A 19011-nucleotide genomic window follows, 5' to 3' on the forward strand; every position below is an offset into this window, starting at 1 on the left:
GTTCATAATCGATGAACTGCACTAATACCAGCTGGCTAGAGGCATCACCACTAACAGGATTACTAGTTATAACCCCCAAAACGAATGACCAGGTGGAGAAGGAGAATGCTACCATATGGAAGGCCATCCTCCTTACCCTTAAGTCCAGGTGTCTGCCAGTCTCTCACTGGCAGGAGATCCTTCCTGAGTCGCTACAACCAATCAGGTCACTGTTATGTACTGCCACCAATGCTACCCCTCACAAACAAATTTTCTCCTTCCCCAGGAATCCCACATCAGGGACCACCCTACCATCCTAATTGACATCCCCAGGGCAAGTCCTGCCACAGAAGCACGTGAGGGTCCATAAAACCGACCCACTGGTTGAAAGGGTCCAGCTCCTCCATGCAAACCCCAATACACATACATGGCCTATGAAGGAAACTGCCTCATCCAGGACCTCACACAAGCAGGGGCACCTGAGCAGACCCACCAAACAGCACCCATCCCTTTAATGGGCACATACTACATACCACCTCCACCCCAATCACTCCGGTCGAGCCACCATATCCTTAGCAGGTTGACACATCACGGGGGGGTCCAGGGTTAAACAACGGCCCCAGCTACAGCAGAGCAGCCAACTGTCCGCTAGTCACAATGGCCACCAGGCCACCGGACAGACTTAACTTCTAAGACCTTTGTAAGACTTTGTGCCCCATGTCACCCCACTGGACAAAATTTTTAAGAAGTGGTGAATATGGTGAATTGCTATACACTCATGTATCTGGGTCCGACCTGTTCTGTGACGGACCCATGGCTCCTCCCTCTTGACCCTGTATAAAGGCTCCAACACCATAACTCCTCCCCAGAAAGTCTGGGTCATAGCACAGGATAACCTTCAAGTTATTGTACTGAATTCTGTAACTCTCGTCTTTTTACTTATTGATAGTGCATCAGAGGCAAGGTTGGCAGGATCTAGGCCTTTCTTTGTTCTCTCTGTATTGCACAGTCATTTTGTTTACATTTGTTATCTGTTTACAGTTCTTCATTTGTTTAAAAGTGTACATTGTGTACAGCTTTTCTCTGCACTACCAATAATGTGTCGCACACAGGAAAAGGAATCTCAGGTTCTATGTAATGTCATCTATATATTCTGACAATAAATCTGAAATTTGAATCGTTCTCTGGCCTGAAGAAGGATGAGAGGTGACCTAATGGAGGTTTACAAAAGTATGAGAGGCCTAGACAAAGTAGGCAGTCCGCATCTTTTTTTTTCCCTCAGGGGTGGAGTAGCAAACACCTTGGACATCTGTGCATAGTGAAGGGAGGAATGTTTAGGAGTGACATCAAGGGAAAGTTTTTCTTTTACACAGTCAGTTGTGGGGGCCTTGAATGCTTTGCCAGGGGTGGGTAGTGGAGACTGGAACAATAGGGATGTTTAAGTTACTCTTAGTCAGACACTTGGAAAAAAATAGAGGGTTATAAGATAAGGTGGGTTTAGTCTTTTTTGGTAGCTATATATGAGTCTGTGATTCTGTGATTCTGTTTACATCCGGTACCGCACGGATGGCAGTCTCTTCAATCTGAGGCGCCTGCAAGATCACACCAAGACACAAGAGAAACTTGTCCGTGAACTACTCTTTGCAGAAGATGCCGCTTTAGTTGCCCATTCAGAGCCAGCTCTTCAGCGCTTGACGTCCTGTTTTGCGGAAACTGCCAAAATGTTTGGCCTGGAAGTCAGCCTGAAGAAAACTGAGGTCCTCCATCAGCCAGCTCCCCACCATGACTACCAGACCCCCACATCTCCATCGGGCACACAAAACTCAAAACGGTCAACCAGTTTACCTATCTCGGCTGCACCATTTCATCAGATGCAAGGATCGACAACGAGATAGACAACAGACTCACCAAGGCAAATTGTGCCTTTGGAAGACTACACAAAAGAGTCTGGAAAAACAACCAACTGAAAAACCTCACAAAGATAAGCGTATACAGAGCCGTTGTCATACCCACACTCCTGTTCGGCTCCGAATCATGGGTCCTCTACCGGCATCACCTACGGCTCCTTTAACGCTTCCACCAGTGTTGTCTCCGCTCCATCCTCAACATTCATTGGAGCACTTTCATTCCTAACGTCGAAGTACTTGAGATGGCAGAGGTCGAGAGCATCGAGTCCACGCTGCTGAAGATCCAGCTGCGCTGGGTGGGTCACGTCTCCAGAATGGAGGACCATCGCCTTCCCAAGATCGTGTTATATGGCGAGCTCTCCACTGGCCACCGTGACAGAGGTGCACCAAAGGAAAGGTACAAGGACTGCCTAAAGAAATCTCTTGGTGTCTGCCACATTGACCACCGCCAGTGGGCTGATATCGCCTCAAACCGTGCATCTTGGCACCTCACAGTTTGGCGGGCAGCAACTTCCTTTGAAGAAGACCGCAGAGCCCACCTCACTGACAAAAGGCAAAGGAGGAAAAACCCAACACCCAACCCCAACCAACCAATTTTCCCCTGCAACCGCTGCAACCGTGTCTGCCTGTCCCGCATCGGACTTGTCAGCCACAAACGAGCCTGCAGCTGACGTGGACATTTACCCCTCCATAAATCTTCGTCCGCGAAGCCAAGCCAAAGAGATATGGGTCTGTACAACATTATATCCTGCACTGTGCTGAAATATTCTATGTTCTTTGTTTAAAGGTCTTTTAAAAAGAAATAGTAACTGCCTCTACAGCTTCATCTGACAACTCGTTCCACAAATGCCATCCTCTGTTTGAAAAAGATTTGTTCCTCATCTTCCTTCTAAATCTTTCCTTTTTCACCTTAAATCTATGCTTTTTAGTTTTAGACTCCCCTACCTTGAGGAACCAATAAAAAATAGTTTGATTATTTATTGTATCTAAGCTTCTCATGATTTTATGTACATAAAATCATTCCCTTCGGTTCCAGCCTCCCCATCTTCTCTTTATAACTCAAGCCATTCAGTTCTACTAACATTCTCATGAATCTTTTTCCAACTTACGTTTTCACATCCGAGTGACCAGAACTGCATTCTATACTCCAAGCGTGGCCTCACCACCATTTTGTTCACTTGTTACATGATATCCCAACTCCTGTTCTCAGTGCTATGTGAATTGGAGAAAGTATATAAAAATGTGAATTGCAATGTAATTTCTACAAACAGCTGATTGAAATTATAATGGAATGGTAAGAGTCCTCATGTAGGGACAGAGAGAGAGCGGATTCAGGGCTACTAGTTGTGATAGTACAGAGTCTATCACCAATGTGTATATGTACAGATTGTAGTGTAGGATGACTATGATCGGCTGAGAGCATAGCCACGCGTACTGGCAGGTCTTAAAAGGTTGCTCCTAGCCAGACCAGGTCATTCTGGACTGGTTGACCTACATCTGACATGCTCCAGTCTTTTAGTTAATAAAAGTCTTGGTTTGGATCAACAAGCCTTTGCTTCTTTCAATGCGGTCTACACTAGTGGATTGTTGTGAACATTCAAATAGCTCAGTAATGTTTTCCAAGGAGGAATCTGCCAGCCAAAGTGATCTTCCATACTAACCAGACTTCCTCTATTCACATCCAAGTCCTTCATCTGTGTCATAAATGTCATGGGTCCCAGCACTGATACTCTACCAGTCACAGACTTGCAATCAGAAAAGCAAACCACCACCAACATCATTCAACTCCTGTAACCCATGCTAGCTTGTGATTCCAATTTCTCATGGCCTCTAACCTTCTGGACCAGCCTAGCATGCAGGACCTTGCCAAGGGACCATTTAGACAACATCTAGCACATAATTATATTTAGTTACCTCTACAATGAAGGAAGCCAACCCACAAAGCTGCCTATCATTTATTAATTGCAACCTTTCTAATTAAAGGTAGATCCCACACCTTAGAAATTGTTCCCAAGAGTTTCCCTACTACTGATGTAATTCTCACTGCCTGCCATGACCTGGCATATCTCTGCAGCCCTGTTTTTAAAAAATAGCATGCACTATTCACTTATCATTCAGTATTTCACCCATAGCTAACATAAAAGCAAAAATGTCCATTAGGGCCCCAGCAATCCTTTCCTCCTGAAGTACATCTCATCAGGCTCTGGGATTTGACCACTTTTATGTCTCCCAGGGCATATAAAACTTCCTCCTCACCAATGCTAATATGTTACCTCAGCCTGATCTCACTCTTTGTTAGTTCCTTCTCATTGATGAGTTAAGTTGAGATTGCCTCAAGTCAACAGCCACTTCTGCACAGATTTCCCAAAACAGGCTGAAGAAGGGCTCAGGTCCAAAACTTTGGTGACCTCCCATGGACGCCACGAGACCTGCAGCAAGTTCTTCCAACAACTTTGAAAAGCTGTTGTTTTAATTTTATGTTCATTCAAAAATATATAATATTTTAATAATGTTTAAGAAAATACAATTATTTATTTTAAAAGTACTAAAAAATATTCAGTTCCACTTTGTTCAATTGTTCAAATCTTTTTATATAAAATTGAAAAGGTTTGTCTCCCATTCTCTTTGCAATAGCTCTCTTGATGTTTACTTTCGACAGGATGGCAGTACTCAGATGACTTTAATCTGCCCCAAGTCCAGTAGGTGGATTTTTCAGCCTGTGAGTTTTCAGTGAACACGTCAACCTGCACAGAACAAACAGATTGGGTGGAAAGGTTTAAGATGCTGCTGATGACTTGTCTGTCCATGGTTTCATGCACTGCCAGACTGAGGAGCAACTTGGAGGAACCACACCTCACCTTCGGTCTGGGCACCCTTTGGTATCCATTAAACCTTTCTTCCTTTTTTTTATTTCCCCCTGTGGCCTTTCCCCAAGCTTTGTCTCTGCCTCTGTCTCTGTCTTCCTCTTTCCCTCTATGTCCTTTCACAGAGCCAGTCAATTATCATATCTAACTAACCCCTTTTGGCTATTGGACTGGACTACACCCCCCACCCCCCCACACCTCCCCGCTATTCTTCAGTCTATATTCAAATGCCTTTTGCTTTATACCTCAGAGAAGGGCTCAGGCCCAGAAACATCAGTAATGTATATCTCCTATAGAAGCTGCGAGACCAGCTGAGTTCCTCCAGTATTCTATGTGTTTTTACTACAATCACAGCAGCTGGTGACTTCCGTGTTTCACTGCTGCCAGCTTAATTGTACATCAGCATTGGAATTGGAACCAGCATGATGACAGCCTCAGAAGAAACACTTCCACCTGGGTGAAATATTTGCTGTATTGTGGTTTGTGTTTAGTATTTTAGTTTATTTGTCACAAAATACCTAGTGCAGTGAGGGGTGTCCTTCTGCAATCGGACCATATAGCTGGGTTAAGAGCACCATTTACAGAGAATAGGATTGCAATGTAAAGGGAAATCAGCCAGCACCAAGGAAGGCAGAATGAGGACACTGTTGTGGGGTTCCATTGGGAGCTGATTGGCTGCAGTGCAGAAACTATCCTTAAGCCTGTTGGTGCACGGTTTCACACTTTTAACCCTTCTCCCTGATGACGGAGGGAGAAGAGAGTGTGTACGATATGTAACATCTGCTGATGTTGTGATTATAAATAAAAACATAAAAATGCAGGAGGAACTCAGCAGGTCACACAATGTCTATAGGAGATAAAAAATATATAGATATAACCAACATTTCAGACCTGGGTCATTCTATATGGTAGAAGAAAAGCTTAGGCTGGAGACATTGGTTCTATATCTTTACCTCTTATAGATGTCATGTGGCCTGCTGAGTTCTTCCAGCATTTTTGTGTATGATGTGTGATAGCTCTTTGAATTTGGTAATTGCCTTTATCAGACAGCAGAAGAAGTTTTTTTTTTCATTAGTGATCTATTCATAGCAGTGTAATTCTCTCAATGTTCTGATGCAGAACCATTATGGGAAGTCTCTCAACTAACAAAGTCTGAGAGTAAATACAGCAAGAGTGTCTACAAAACAGGGATAAATTGGATAAATTAGGAAAGGAAATATGAGCTGGTTGTCAGTTTAAAATTTTTGAGGCTCCTGTCTGCTTTATGTGGGAGTTCTGGTAGGTGGACATTTTCTAAATTACTGAAAAGTGGATGCACAGTATTTCTGCCTAGACTTTACTCCGGTGAAAAAAAAGAAGGGCTTCGAAGATAATGACCTAACTTCCACCAATGTGCATTCGTTGGGTGATTTGAGGATCCGACAGAGAGGAATAATGAAGTAAGTTCAATTGATGTAGTACATAGGAATTTCCAAAAGCATTTGCTAGGGTGTCACATAGTAGGCTTGACATTAAAATTGATGGTCGTGGATGTAGGGAGGTCGAAGAGGCAGGAAGAGAAAGTTGACTGGAAATCACGAACCCGAGTGCTGACTGAAAGCACTTTATTATTTTCAGTCCAGAGGCAAGTGTTTACCAGTGGTTAAGGGCAGGAGTACTGCTTAACATAATGTACATTAATAGTTTGGATTGTTACCGCAGAGAAGAGCAAAGTTTCCCTCCTTAAGCCCATCAGCAGATGTGCACAAAGGTTGCCCTCTCAGTATGCCCGAGTGAAAGATCCTAGAGAATACATTGCTATAAGGCTTTAACCCAGATGTTCTCAACCTTCTTTCCACTCACATACCACTTTAAGTAATCACTATGCCATTGATGCTCTGTGATCAGTAAGGGATTGTGTAAGGTGGTATGTGAGTGGGAAGGGAAGGTTGAGAATCACCGCTCTTGACCCAATTGATATTGAAATATTTTAATAGAGAAAAATTGTCATTAGTCCATTTCCTTTGAAGTTATTGAAACTGTGCACGTAACAAGTCAATGAGGTACAGTTAAAACAGTGGTTTTCAAATGTTTTCTTTCCACCCAAATACCACCTTAAGTAATCCCTTACTAATCACACAGCACCTATGGCATAGGGAATACTTAAAGTGGCATGTTAATGGAATGAAAAGATTTGAGAACCATTGATTTAACCATTTTTTGTCCCAGGCCAAAAGCAAGCAAGCAATCTTTTTTTTTCCCCAGCTAATTGGCAAGAAGATTTTTTTTACATTACCCAGAGCTCTGGCTCCAGATGTGCTGCTGTGAGCAAGTCAGTGCCACTTACAAGCACTAATCAGTGGATAACGAAATGGATATTCCTCTGGAAAATTTCAGAGATAAAGGAACACCTGTAGAGGAAATAAAAATACCAAATGAATTGCTTCCTGCTGCTTGGCACAATTTTTTTTTAATGTAGAAAATCTCCACTATAGACAATGTTCCAAAATGAATAATGTCCCTGGGCTGCACCTGAGTAATTAATGTAATTTAGATGAATAATAACCACACTTGAATGAACAACTGGCCCTTACAAGTCTTCATACCCTGGTATTTAAAATTACATAATAAAATAGGTAAAAAATTATGTTAAACAACTACAACTTACAATCACTGTATACATTTTCAAGCACCAGGCAGAATTATTTGTCACTCAAATGAGTCGGGAATGATTACAGAAAGTAAAGGTAAAGGTTCCATTCTTGTCACCTATCACTACATTTAGAATGTAACATGCATGAAATTCTTTAACTTAGTCCGCAATTGTTTTAAAGAGGGTAAGTTTTTATCTTTTAATCAGATGAGGGAAGATTTTGGTATTGATAAGGATTCTTTTTTATTTATTATTAAATTCAATCTTTGGTAAAATGAGATATGATTTTACCTAAAATGACTAAATTTGAGACTTAAATGGGAAGCGGATATTGGTTTTATTTTTTCTGAAGAGGATTGGTTAGATATTTGTTATGATAGTGTAACTAGATTGATAAATGCACGTTATGCAATGATTAATTACAACTTTTTACATCAGTTATATTTGACACCTGAAAAATTAAAAAAGTATGGTTTTAATGAATCACATTTGTGTTTTAGATGTGGTGATAAGGTTGGAACTTTTTTCATGCTGTTTGGTCATGCATACATAAACAATATTTTTGGAAGAAAATTCAACCGTTTTTAGAATATCTGTATAAGATTAAAATAGTTTTAGATCCAACAGTATTTTTATTGGGTAGTTTGCAACCTTTGAAAGGTTTGGGATTAGATAAGTTCCAGCTTGCTTTTGTATATTTAGCTTTATCCGTGGTAAAAAAAAATGTATTGCTAGTACATGGAAAGATACAAATATGATTGATATTAATAGATGGCATAATGAGATGAAATATTGTTTAATAATGGAAAAATTAATTGTTTTGCATGATAATTATATTTTATTATTAATAAGTGGCTTTTATACTCAGAATATTTACATTTTAATTTATATTGATTAGATTTTAATATGTATATTTATTTTTTTTAATATTCTTTCTTTTTTCTCTTTTTTATGGCTCTCCTTAGGAGAGTTGGCTGAAGGGGGTGGAGTTTTTTTCTTTTCTTTTTTCTTTTTTTATATAAAAATGTTCATGTTCATGTTTAATTGCTGTATACGTCATATATTATTCATTTTTTGAACGAAGTTTAAAAAAACCTTTGTCAGCCGTAAGGCAGGCAGAGAGTTGCCACTGTGACCAGTGCCCCCTCACAGAAACCTACAGCACCTGGCATTACAAGGAAGTCTTCCCTCCAAGTCTTGAGCCTGCTTAGCTTCCTTGATCACACCATCTCAGGCATATTCAGGCTGTTCAGTGCTGTAGTCAGCACAAATCTATTAAAGACAAATTCCACTAAATTAAGTTTATCAAATCTTTTGAGGAACTGACAGAGAGAATTGATTGGAAAAAATGCAGCTGCATTTATGAACTTCCAGAAGGTGTTTGTCATCAAAATTAAAGGCCTTGGAATGAAAGGGGTTGAAGAAGACAAATACATGTTATTTGGCTGAGAAACAAGACGTTGATTGAAATATTTTTAGTCTGGAGCATGTGTTCAGTGGAGTTCCCAGGGGTTGGTCTACTGTTCTTAAAATATGACTTGGACTTAAGTGTGCAATAGGTTTTGGTTTATCCAGAAATGTTCCCATTTTTCACTTTTGCATCATCTTTTCCCACGCCTCTCTTATTAAGTTCCCGATTTCAAGATTACATTATTCTTGGAAGCACAATGAACTGAGTCAAGAATGGTAATGATTTTACTGGAGAAATAGGGAGATGATAGAATTGGCATATGGGTGGAAAATGAAATTTTAATCCTAAGGAATGTGAAGTATTACATTTTGGTCAGAAAAAAATGAAAAGGAGTGAAATAAACTGGAAGGGATGACTCAAAAAGGGGTACAAGGAGGCAGGTCCGGGGCAGTGCCAGGCACCCTTGAAAAAATAGTTCGGAAAGCAGAAGTGACCATGGGTCAGGATTGAACTTTTAGTGCTGTGAGGCAATGGCTCGTCTAGCTACACCACTTTGGCACCCTGCAACTATCATGAAGTTGCCATTCCATTCTTCCATGATCAAATATTACTAATGGTGCCCTGCATGTACAATAAACAATAGACTACAGTGATTTTCATTTCTCTGCAGAGTATCAATAAATCTCATCAATATTTAAATATGAGGCAGCTAATTCTGGATGTGCTTTTGATGGAATTGACTGCATTTTCAGTGGTGCCTGCTGCAACTACAGCTGCAGAAGCATTCTAATTTTCAATACTTCAGGACTTTCACAACAAACTAGACCTTTAATCAGCTTCAGTGTGGCAGAAAAACATATTTGTAACAGGTTTTCAGAGTCTTTCATGGTTTGCAAGCATGATCGCAGAAACCTGTTCATTGTCAATAATTTGAGGATATGTTAAGTGTTGACTCCTTTTAAGCACTAATTATTACTTCATTCGAATGATTGTGTCATTTACCTTTTTAGCAGGTAAAAGAAAAAAAAGTGCAGAAATAGGCAAATTGCAAATGAATTAAAGGAAGATTAGAAAACAGAACATGTTTGGGAGGTGCTGATGGAGAAACTTACTCCATCTTTTGATGATAGTACGCTCTTCAGCCATGCTGCATCTGTAGAGGAAGGAAAGAATGTTTAAGTTTATTTTCACATGTATCAAATTGCAGTGAAAATGCTTGCACTGTGTGCTATCCACCATGTTAACCCATATAAAAGTGCAGCAATAATTCACAGCACAGTGTTAAAGAGAGAGAGTTATAATGGAGCAAGGACAACATTATTGAACAAAGTGCATGGTTCATTCAAGAACCTGATAGCAGTGGGAAATAAATTGCCTTTAAATCTGCTGGTGCATGATTTCAAAAGTTAAAATTCATACCAGCAGAAGGAGGAAATAGTGGGTGTGACAAGGGTGGGATGAGGCCTTCAGTCTACAGTGCCTGCCATAATGTTTGGGACCAAGACACTTTTTCTCCTTTATTTTCCCATGCTTCACAATTTTAAATTTATATTCAATCGATTCAGATGTAATTAAAGTGCACCTTCCAGATATTTTTCCAAGGTTATTTGAATGCATTTTGGTTTGACCATGTGGAAATTACAGCACTTTTTATAAAAGGGCCCTCCATTTCAGGGCACCATAATATTTTGGACATTTGGCTTCACAAGTGTTTGTGAATACTCAGGTATGCTTAATTGCTTCATTAGTGCAGGTATAAGAGAACTAGGCTTGCTTCTAAGACTTTGATCTCATTTTGAGTCTATTGCCATTTTTTAACATGAGGTCTGGAATTATGAAAATGAAAGTCAAAGAAGCCATTATATGGCTGAAAAACAGAGAATAAAATAGTAAGAGACATTATCCAAACCTTAAGATTACTAAAATCAACAGTTGGGAACATCATTAAGAGGAAAGAGTGTACAGGTGAGCTCAATAATCGTAAAGGGGCTGGTCTTCCAAGGAAGACTCCTCTACTGATGACAGAAGAATTCTCATCATGATGAAGAAAACTCCTTAAACTTATGTCCCACTCGTTGGGAGGAAGTTATAGATACTGAATATTTCAGTGTATAAGTAGAGTGTTGAATCCTTCAATATTCTCTCAAAAAATGGGGGTCGACATACACCAGATAAACTTTGGAGTATTTTAAGTCGACCCTTGAAAAAACAAAAAAGCAAAACTCAACTTCAACAAATCTTCATGCTACCAGAATATTAGAATAAAATGTTTATTGAGAAAAAAACATATTTATATTCCTTCAAAATCACTCTCACTCTCATTGTCTGAGGCAACGATTGCGACAAGCACATCCATACTCTCACTGTTTAAGCAGTCATCATATGGGTCCCAGTCTGTATCTGATGAGGCTACTTCAGCTTCGTCATCAGTGTCCCACAATAAATCATCTTCTGTACCATCATCTGCCCAAAAGATACCACATTTTTTAAACCATTTTATTAAAGTGTCCACTTTCACTTTATCCCATGCTTTGAGCACCAAGCTCTAAATAGAGCTGATCCACTTTTAGTGTTCTCAGCTAAGTGGCTACAAAACTTTTCTCAAACCAACAAACTCTTGTAAACCACCTGGCTGCCTGTTTCATGCATTGTCTATCCATAGTTTTACACCATTTTCATTCATCCATCCTTTTTTCATGAAAATGTACAAAAATACTTGCTGGGAATTTTATTTTAGGTTCAAGTTTGCATTTGAAGATTGCCATGGGTCTTAACATTGTCCTATTGGCCATGCACAATAACACCACAGAAAACCTGGTCCTTTCATGGCCTGTACTTCTGGTTTGCACAGTTTTTCCACACCTTTCCATTCCACTGCTCTATTGCCTATATGAAAAAAATTCATGGGGATTTCATCTTTGTCTCCAATATTTGCCAATGCAAACTGGTGTTTCTGCCGGTTACGTATAATAAACTGGTGAAAACATATAACTTCATGATCAAGATCTTTTGATAGTTTCAGACAATACCAGATTTTTCCTGTTCATGAAATGGTTGCACCAGCCTATTGTAGCCTTAACATTTTTACTTGGTGCGACTTTGTCAACTGCAGTGTAAATGGTCTTATTTTATTTGGCGTGACAATGAAGTAATCTTGCCTCTGTTCACATACCCATGCTGCGATGTGATTTTTAAACTCTGTCCAATGAGTGATTCCTCTTTTCATTGAACATTGCCTTTTTGGTATTTTTCTTAAAGTTTCTTCTTTCTTTCTCTAATCTCTTACCAACTTCTCATGGACATTAAATTTTCTTGCAGCACCGCAGTTGCTGGATCCCTTGGCCATTTCTATTACTTTTAACTTAAAACTCGCTTCATACTTTCGTCATTTTGTTGGAGCCTCCATGATCACAACCACCTCCAGCCAATGGCCAACAGCTCAGTCACTGTGATTTTGGGGGTCGATTTCTATGCCCCATATATGATTAAACCATTAAAATTAGGCTGAAAATTGGGACCTGACTTACCTGCTGATTGACATACGCCGAAAGATACGGTATATAAGCGATTACTGTCTGCAGATGGAAAATAAATACTGATAGGAAAATGAGTCTAGGTCATGTGGACATTGAGGTCAGCAAGTAAAAATTGGGCTACTGTATTTCTCTATGATCAGGAAGATGTGATTAAAAGTGTTCTCTAAAGAGCTATAAATCAGAATCACAGAAGACTGTTTTCTCATAAAGGGAAATGAACAGAGGTACAGATTGTCCTCAGACTAATAGAATAAATGAGCTTGAGGGGTTGAACAGCCTCATCATGTTCTTGTGCTTCTGTAATCTAAGCAGGCTAAATAAGGTATCATAACTGACCTTAGATCATCAGGCTGCAGCATGTATTCACAAGATTGTCCTGAAATTTGAAACTCAGATGCTGTAATCTGGGTTAATGCCTGATAATTAGTTATGTAGGAAATATTCTGACAGATGAATAATTAGGAGAGAGGAATCCTATAACACTGACAAATTTTGTAAATTTTACATGAATTTCTGTTCAAGTACTCATACTTATTCATTAATACATGGTTCTAATTTAGTCAGGAAAAATAGGATAGATGAAAACCAAGTTCTTGTCATCTTAAACTTTAAATCAGTCCGCAACATTGGAAAACAGTGAACTCATTTACCAACTGCAGCAAGAACCACAGATACACTTCACTTTTAGCATTTGGCGCGATCTATGAATTAATGGTTGACACTTTCTAGATTAAAAGAGACTTTGCTAAAGAGAGACAGTAATAAGACATTTGCTCAATGAGCCTATATTCACCCTTTATGCAAAATGACTCTCACATTGAACCATTAGAGAAACACCTGCAGGCTTGTTTAATTGAAAAGCTGTGGATTTTAATTGATTTGGGAAAAAAAGAGAGCATGATGGCATGAGACAGACACAAGTGCTGTGGCTTCATCTACTGATTGAAGTGTTTTCATAGTTGCACGGTTGATATTTTGCTTATTCAGTAATATGGGATTTCGTTCACAGTTTGTCGTAAGTTTTCTTTTTAAGAATTGAAACATGTAGAAGAATTTTAGCATGGCAGCAAGATTATCATCTAAATCAGTAATTCTCAATGGAGGCTCTGGGAACCACATCACATTTAAGTGGGGGGCCACAGACTGAAATCATAATTTTTAAAAACATTTTTTAATGTAGTCAGTAGGAGAGTAGTACAGAAGAAACCAATTAAACTTGCCCCATGAATTGTGAGCTGAGGTGACCAGAGCCAAAATAAGGTTGAGAGTGGCTGATGTAAATGACAGCAAACTTAGAAATGCGGAGACATGAATGGAGATTCCCTGACTTCATTGTAGTGATTGCAATCTGGAAAACCAGACTACAGGTCCAACTGAATTCTTGCGGTCCCATTGAGTTTAATCATCACTGGTGGTTCCTACCCAGCCATTCCCTTGTGCTTAGCGGTCCGAAGATAGTAACAGAAGGGGGTAAAAACAGAGTTAGTGAGGAATTGGCATATGGAGCCGGAGCCCAGGAAGTCATAGTTGAGTGTGATGAGGTAAGAAGATGCAAGTTTTCCCAGCCATCAGGATCCTCACAATACCTATAGGAGGCCCAGCATTGCCACTCTCAAGGGATGGGGTAAGTAAATGAACAACAGCATTTGACATGCTGTTGTGAGGAAGTTGGAAATGGAGCCAGTTGGTCACACGCTGAAGAACATTGGACCGAAAGGGAAGGTTGCAGGCTGACTGGTAATTTCAGGTGGCAAAGGGCACAGAAACAGAGGAAAACAATATATTAAAAGTTGAGTGATGGTACTCAAAGGACCATTATCTAATCACATAGTGGCAAGAAAAGAAATGAAATAGAAATAAAATAGAAACCATTAAATGGTGCAAGATCTAGATCACAAAATGAGTGCTTATTGTTGTTAATTTCTGGGGTGAATTAATTGCCTTTGGTTCAAATTTGGAAGATAGATCGGTGATTTTATTTTTTGAGCAGGCTTGGCATGGCAGATGCTGAAGGGAATGTTGTGCAAAGGAACATTGAAGGAGAAAGTGAGGAAGAAATTCTTCTCTCAGAGAGTCATAAATCTCTGGAATTACCAGCCTCACAGAGTTATGAGAGGCTGAGTCACTGAACATATTTCAAGGCAAGATAGGCAGATATTAAGACCTAAAGGCTGTCAAGAGTCAGGGGAATGGGCAGAAAAGTGGAACAAAAGCCAGGGTAAGATTGGACAAGTCCTTAATGAACTATGAAACAGGCTTGCTTGTGGATCAATATGGCCACTCCTCCTTATTTCTAATGGTCTCTTATTATTCAGGTGTAAAAAGATGCAGTAAGGGATAGAAACCAGAAGAAAAATGATTGTGTTTCAGCTCATGATTTAAGTTCAGCCACCTGAGATAATGCTCATGCCAGAGCTCTTGGAAACCATCTTGAGTCGATATATTCCGCCTGATCTATAGGGTGATCTGCCTCTCCTGTGGTAACCTGATTAATCTTGCTTCTGTTGAAGCCCCCTGCTGTTCATTTTCTTGACACAGAAAGCATGTAAGGTGAAAGGCCCATTTAGCAGCCTGCAGAAAGTGGTTCTTTCATTAGTGTTTAACTGCAAAACAATCTAGAATCAAAACTTCATGTGTACAGCGAACCAATTTAGCAGCAGCTATAACAAAGCAAAGCCAAGCGAAAAGGAAATACCACAATTGTAAGAAAATAAAATTAAACTTTATCTGCACATCAATCCAAAGAATATAATAAGTGGTGCAAAGTGCAAAAACAGAAACAAAATATTTGCTAGAAGTGTTAAAAGGCACTTTTACACAGGCACTGAAGAGCAGAAAATTTCAGGCAGATTTCTGCTACGGTGGCAGTGTAAAATTGTCGGGACAGAATTCTTTATGCAAATTCAATCCTGTAATTTTTCCACGTGTACGCCTACACATTTTTACGGAGCGGCTGCAGTGTAAATTGGACCCAGGTACTTCGTAAGAAACAGGCCTAGTGAATATGAAGTTTCCCCCTCCGACAAACTCCGCACCTTGGAAGGCTGTGTAAAAGTGCCCTAAAAGTGCCCCTGTGGAAATGACCACATCGGGACACACCAGAGGTAGATGATAATTATTTTTTCAGCATAATCAGGATTCTGTGTAAAAATGTCAAAAGGGAAAAGGGTTTGAGAGATTAAGAGGAAAAGTATGATAAAGATAAATGCAATACACAAAAGTGCTGGAGAAACTCCTCAGGTCACGCAATATCCATAGGAAGTAAGAGGCTGAGACCTTCATCGGGATATTAGAAAAGCAGGTAGATGACTGAAGAATAAAAAGTGGGGGCAGGGGGAGGAGAGGAGAAGAGAGGGAGGAAGAAGGGACAAAGGGAAATGGGAGGAACACAGGCTAACAGGTAAGAGGTGGATGGAGGTGGGAGGGTAGAAAAGAAAAAAAAAGCTGAAAAGTGATAGGAGGGAGATGGGAAAGGCTACGAAGTGTAGCTATCTGATAGGAGAAGGAAGGGAAGAGGGTGGGGGACTGAACCAAAGGAGACAGAGGGGTAAGGAGAGGGAGAGATAGAGAGAGAGAGAGAGAGAGAGAGAGAGAGAGAGAGAGAGAGAGAGAGAGAGAGAGAGAGAGAGAGAGAGAGAGCTGAGGAGGGGTTAACCAAAATTGGAGAAGTTGATATTGATGCTGTCTGGTTGGAGAATGCCAAAGCGGAATATAAGGTGTTGTTCCTCTAATTTCCAGGCATCCTCAATTTGGCGGAATATGAGGCAATGGACACACACACTGACATATCTGATATGGATGTCTAAAAAAATAGCAGTGTTAATATACAAGTTCAGTTCCATTTTCACAGTGGAAGGCTGATTAAATACTTATTTTCATAGTTTGCAAAGCAAAAGGAGATTAGTAGATTTTATATATTAGAAATAAAGAAAATGAAGATGATTAATCACTAAAAGAGAGCACAGATTCAGAAATCAGCAAAAAAAACTTAGTGAGTGAATGAAGTGAAATGGACAGTCGACACCAGGTTAAAATGCAGCTTCAGAAGTTAAGCAGGGCTTTGACCGGAGCACCAATTGTCCACTTCCTTTCAGGGATGTCACCTAATCCTCCAACAATTTGGTTTTTAATCACTGTTATCACATTGTCTAGATCTTGAGAACTCAGTGTGAGGAAATGATAGATTTGATACTAAACCAGAGACTGTGTAGTTGCAGAGGGTATGGGAGCACTCGAGGCGAGGCTACAGACTCAGGATGGACTCTTTTGCTTGTCCTTCTTCCATTAGGGCTTCCAGTCAATAATCATGGTGGCTAGAGTCTGTGCGGCTGTCGGGGCCATGGGCGCAATGGAGGCAATTCCACGGACACTCAATGTTTCTAAAGAGACTCTCTTTTGCTTCTCTTTCTCCTATTGTTAGGGGCTCTGCACAATGGTCATGGCAACTCTTTCTTTCCTTTTGGCAGAAAAATTGAAGTGTAGCATGTGTATTACATTTTTCAGATATAAATATGTGACCTTGAAACTCATCAACTGCTGCATGTGTTCAACATCCAAGGGTTGAAAAGTTCAAAGGTTCCTTTTATTGTGACGTAATAATACATTACAAAATGTAATATGCATGATGTACTTCAACTTGTGTCTGCCATAAGGAAAACAAAGAGTCGCTATGAGCATTGCCCAGTGACCCAAACTATAGGAGGAAGAGAAGCAAAAGAACGTCTCTTCAGAATCACTGAGTGTCCGTGGATTCGCCTCCATTGCTCTCACAGCCTCTGCAGCCACACAGACTCTAGATCAGACCATCAGCAATACGAGCACCAGATCCAAACCTCATCTACAATCAGTGTCTGAGCCCCTTTGGGAGCCCCTCTTGCCCTCAGCACCCTCTCGAATCTCCCATGAGCCAGTCTACAGCTGACTGCAGACTGTCTGGATTTTTAGACTGCAAGTTGGCAGTAGCCCGCAGCCTGTGTAGGTCCTTCAGTCACTGAACCCCTTGCTGGTTCACTGCCCTGGTCACCCACCTGTTAAGTCATTTCCTATGCTTCTTCTTCTCAACAGGCATGCTCTCCCCATTTCCGCTCCTCCATGGAGTGTGCAACCCTTCTGGTACGATGCTTAGCACAGGCACTGCTAACATGGGTACAAACCTCCATTGTGGCATCGTAGGCTCCTTTTACAGGCCATTTCAAATCATTACGGAGCCATTGACATTCGGAGTGGGCAGTAGGACCCCGCAGAGCAGTGCTGTGTCTGCGCTCCACAGCAGCTCCGCCAGCTCCACCACTGTTTCGTTGTATTCGTATGTTTGCTAAATTTAACCTACCCTCTCATTCTCTCATTTCAAGAGTATTAAAAGTGGCCAAAGGGAGAACTCTGAAGGTATTGGGTGAAATTATGTTGTTACAAAAGTGAAGTTATCAAGCACGATAACCTAATGGTGCTGATTAACGCGATACAGTATACAATTTTAAATAACAAATTCAGAAACAAGCATGGAATGTCAAATCATGGTCACTCCTGTTTACAGTGTATCTCCCAATTTCTATACTTACTGCATACTAACGGGTTACCTGAGTTCATGCCTTGCAGGGTCTATTTTGCACAACGTACCAAGATCGTTTTCTATTGATTGGTTACAATTTTGCCAGGAGGAAGAGAAACAATAATTCCGAAGAGACTTAAGAGAAACTGATCAGAAAGTACAGCTCATCAATCGTCCACACTCTCTCCAACATCGTTTGGCTGACGAATTCTATGTGGTGATAAAGGGAGATTTGCCACCAGAGAAGCAAAGGGAAAATAACAGTTCAGTGGAGGATTTATTAAAATATGTAATTTCAAATCAAAAGAATGACACGTGAATAAAAGGCTGCTGGTCATATTTTTTAAAATATTGTCTTGAAGCTGGTGGGTGCCTAATAGACCTTAGCAGTTAGATGAGACCCAAACCATCTGTAGCTGTCAGGATTGGAGACAAATATTAAGGCAGCCTGCAGTCATTTGTAACTGAATACCCCTGACTGAGTGTGGATTGAACTTATAATCATGGATTTAATCCAACATTTAAGTCTATTTAGCTCGGCTGAATTCAAAAGACAGATGTGTAAGAAAATAGCTTGCTGTGTGCACCCCACTGAGAAATAAAACACTATTGACGAACATCCAATCAGACAAGATAGTGATCAAACTATACAACTTTTTTTACCCAGACTTCTTGCACAAGATATGGTTTCATGGAAGAATCACTAAAGGTAATACAGGGGGATCTCTCGAGCCAGTGATCTGAGGTATGAACATGAACTGGAGTTAAAGATGCAAAGGAAATAATTTTGTGCCATCACGGAAACAGTAGAAGTGTAAGAAGAGACGAAATGGAGCTAGTGAAGGATTACATTGGGCTCAGGGACACGAAAAGCATGATTGAGTCATTGTTTGGGTTTTACCATAAAAGAGGAAGATGCTGTTGGATTACCAACAAAGGGAGAATTAATTTGGATACTGAATCGGCACACTCCTCATTACCAAGAGGAGTTTTTCGTAATGTTGTCTGCATTTAGAACCATGGAATTATAGATCATCAGAGCTCAGACACAGGCCCTCTACTCCTTCTAGTCTGTGATGAACTATTATTCTCTCTAGTCCCAGTGACTCAAACCCTATCCCTTAATAAACTATC

The 19011-nt window shown here is 40.2% G+C and overlaps 1 long non-coding RNA gene across 4 annotated transcripts; it reads right to left on the minus strand.

Moving 5' to 3' along the window:
* Positions 1–4503: 4503 nt before the first annotated feature.
* Positions 4504–16888, minus strand: LOC138735527 (uncharacterized). Of its 4 annotated transcripts, none has more exons than XR_011339740.1 (5): positions 16848–16881; positions 9906–9946; positions 8548–8654; positions 7026–7140; positions 4504–4630 (listed from the first exon to the last, which is right to left on the minus strand). It is a non-coding gene; the product is annotated as an uncharacterized lncRNA (long non-coding RNA). The 4 variants fall into 4 exon arrangements; XR_011339741.1 differs by lacking the exon at positions 16848–16881 and adding an exon at positions 16527–16841; XR_011339739.1 differs by lacking the exon at positions 8548–8654 and having other exon boundaries at positions 16848–16888.
* Positions 16889–19011: the final 2123 nt, after the last annotated feature.

This window comes from Narcine bancroftii, chromosome 6, assembly GCF_036971445.1.
Source record: "Narcine bancroftii isolate sNarBan1 chromosome 6, sNarBan1.hap1, whole genome shotgun sequence".
NCBI classification, from domain to species: domain Eukaryota; kingdom Metazoa; phylum Chordata; class Chondrichthyes; order Torpediniformes; family Narcinidae; genus Narcine; species Narcine bancroftii.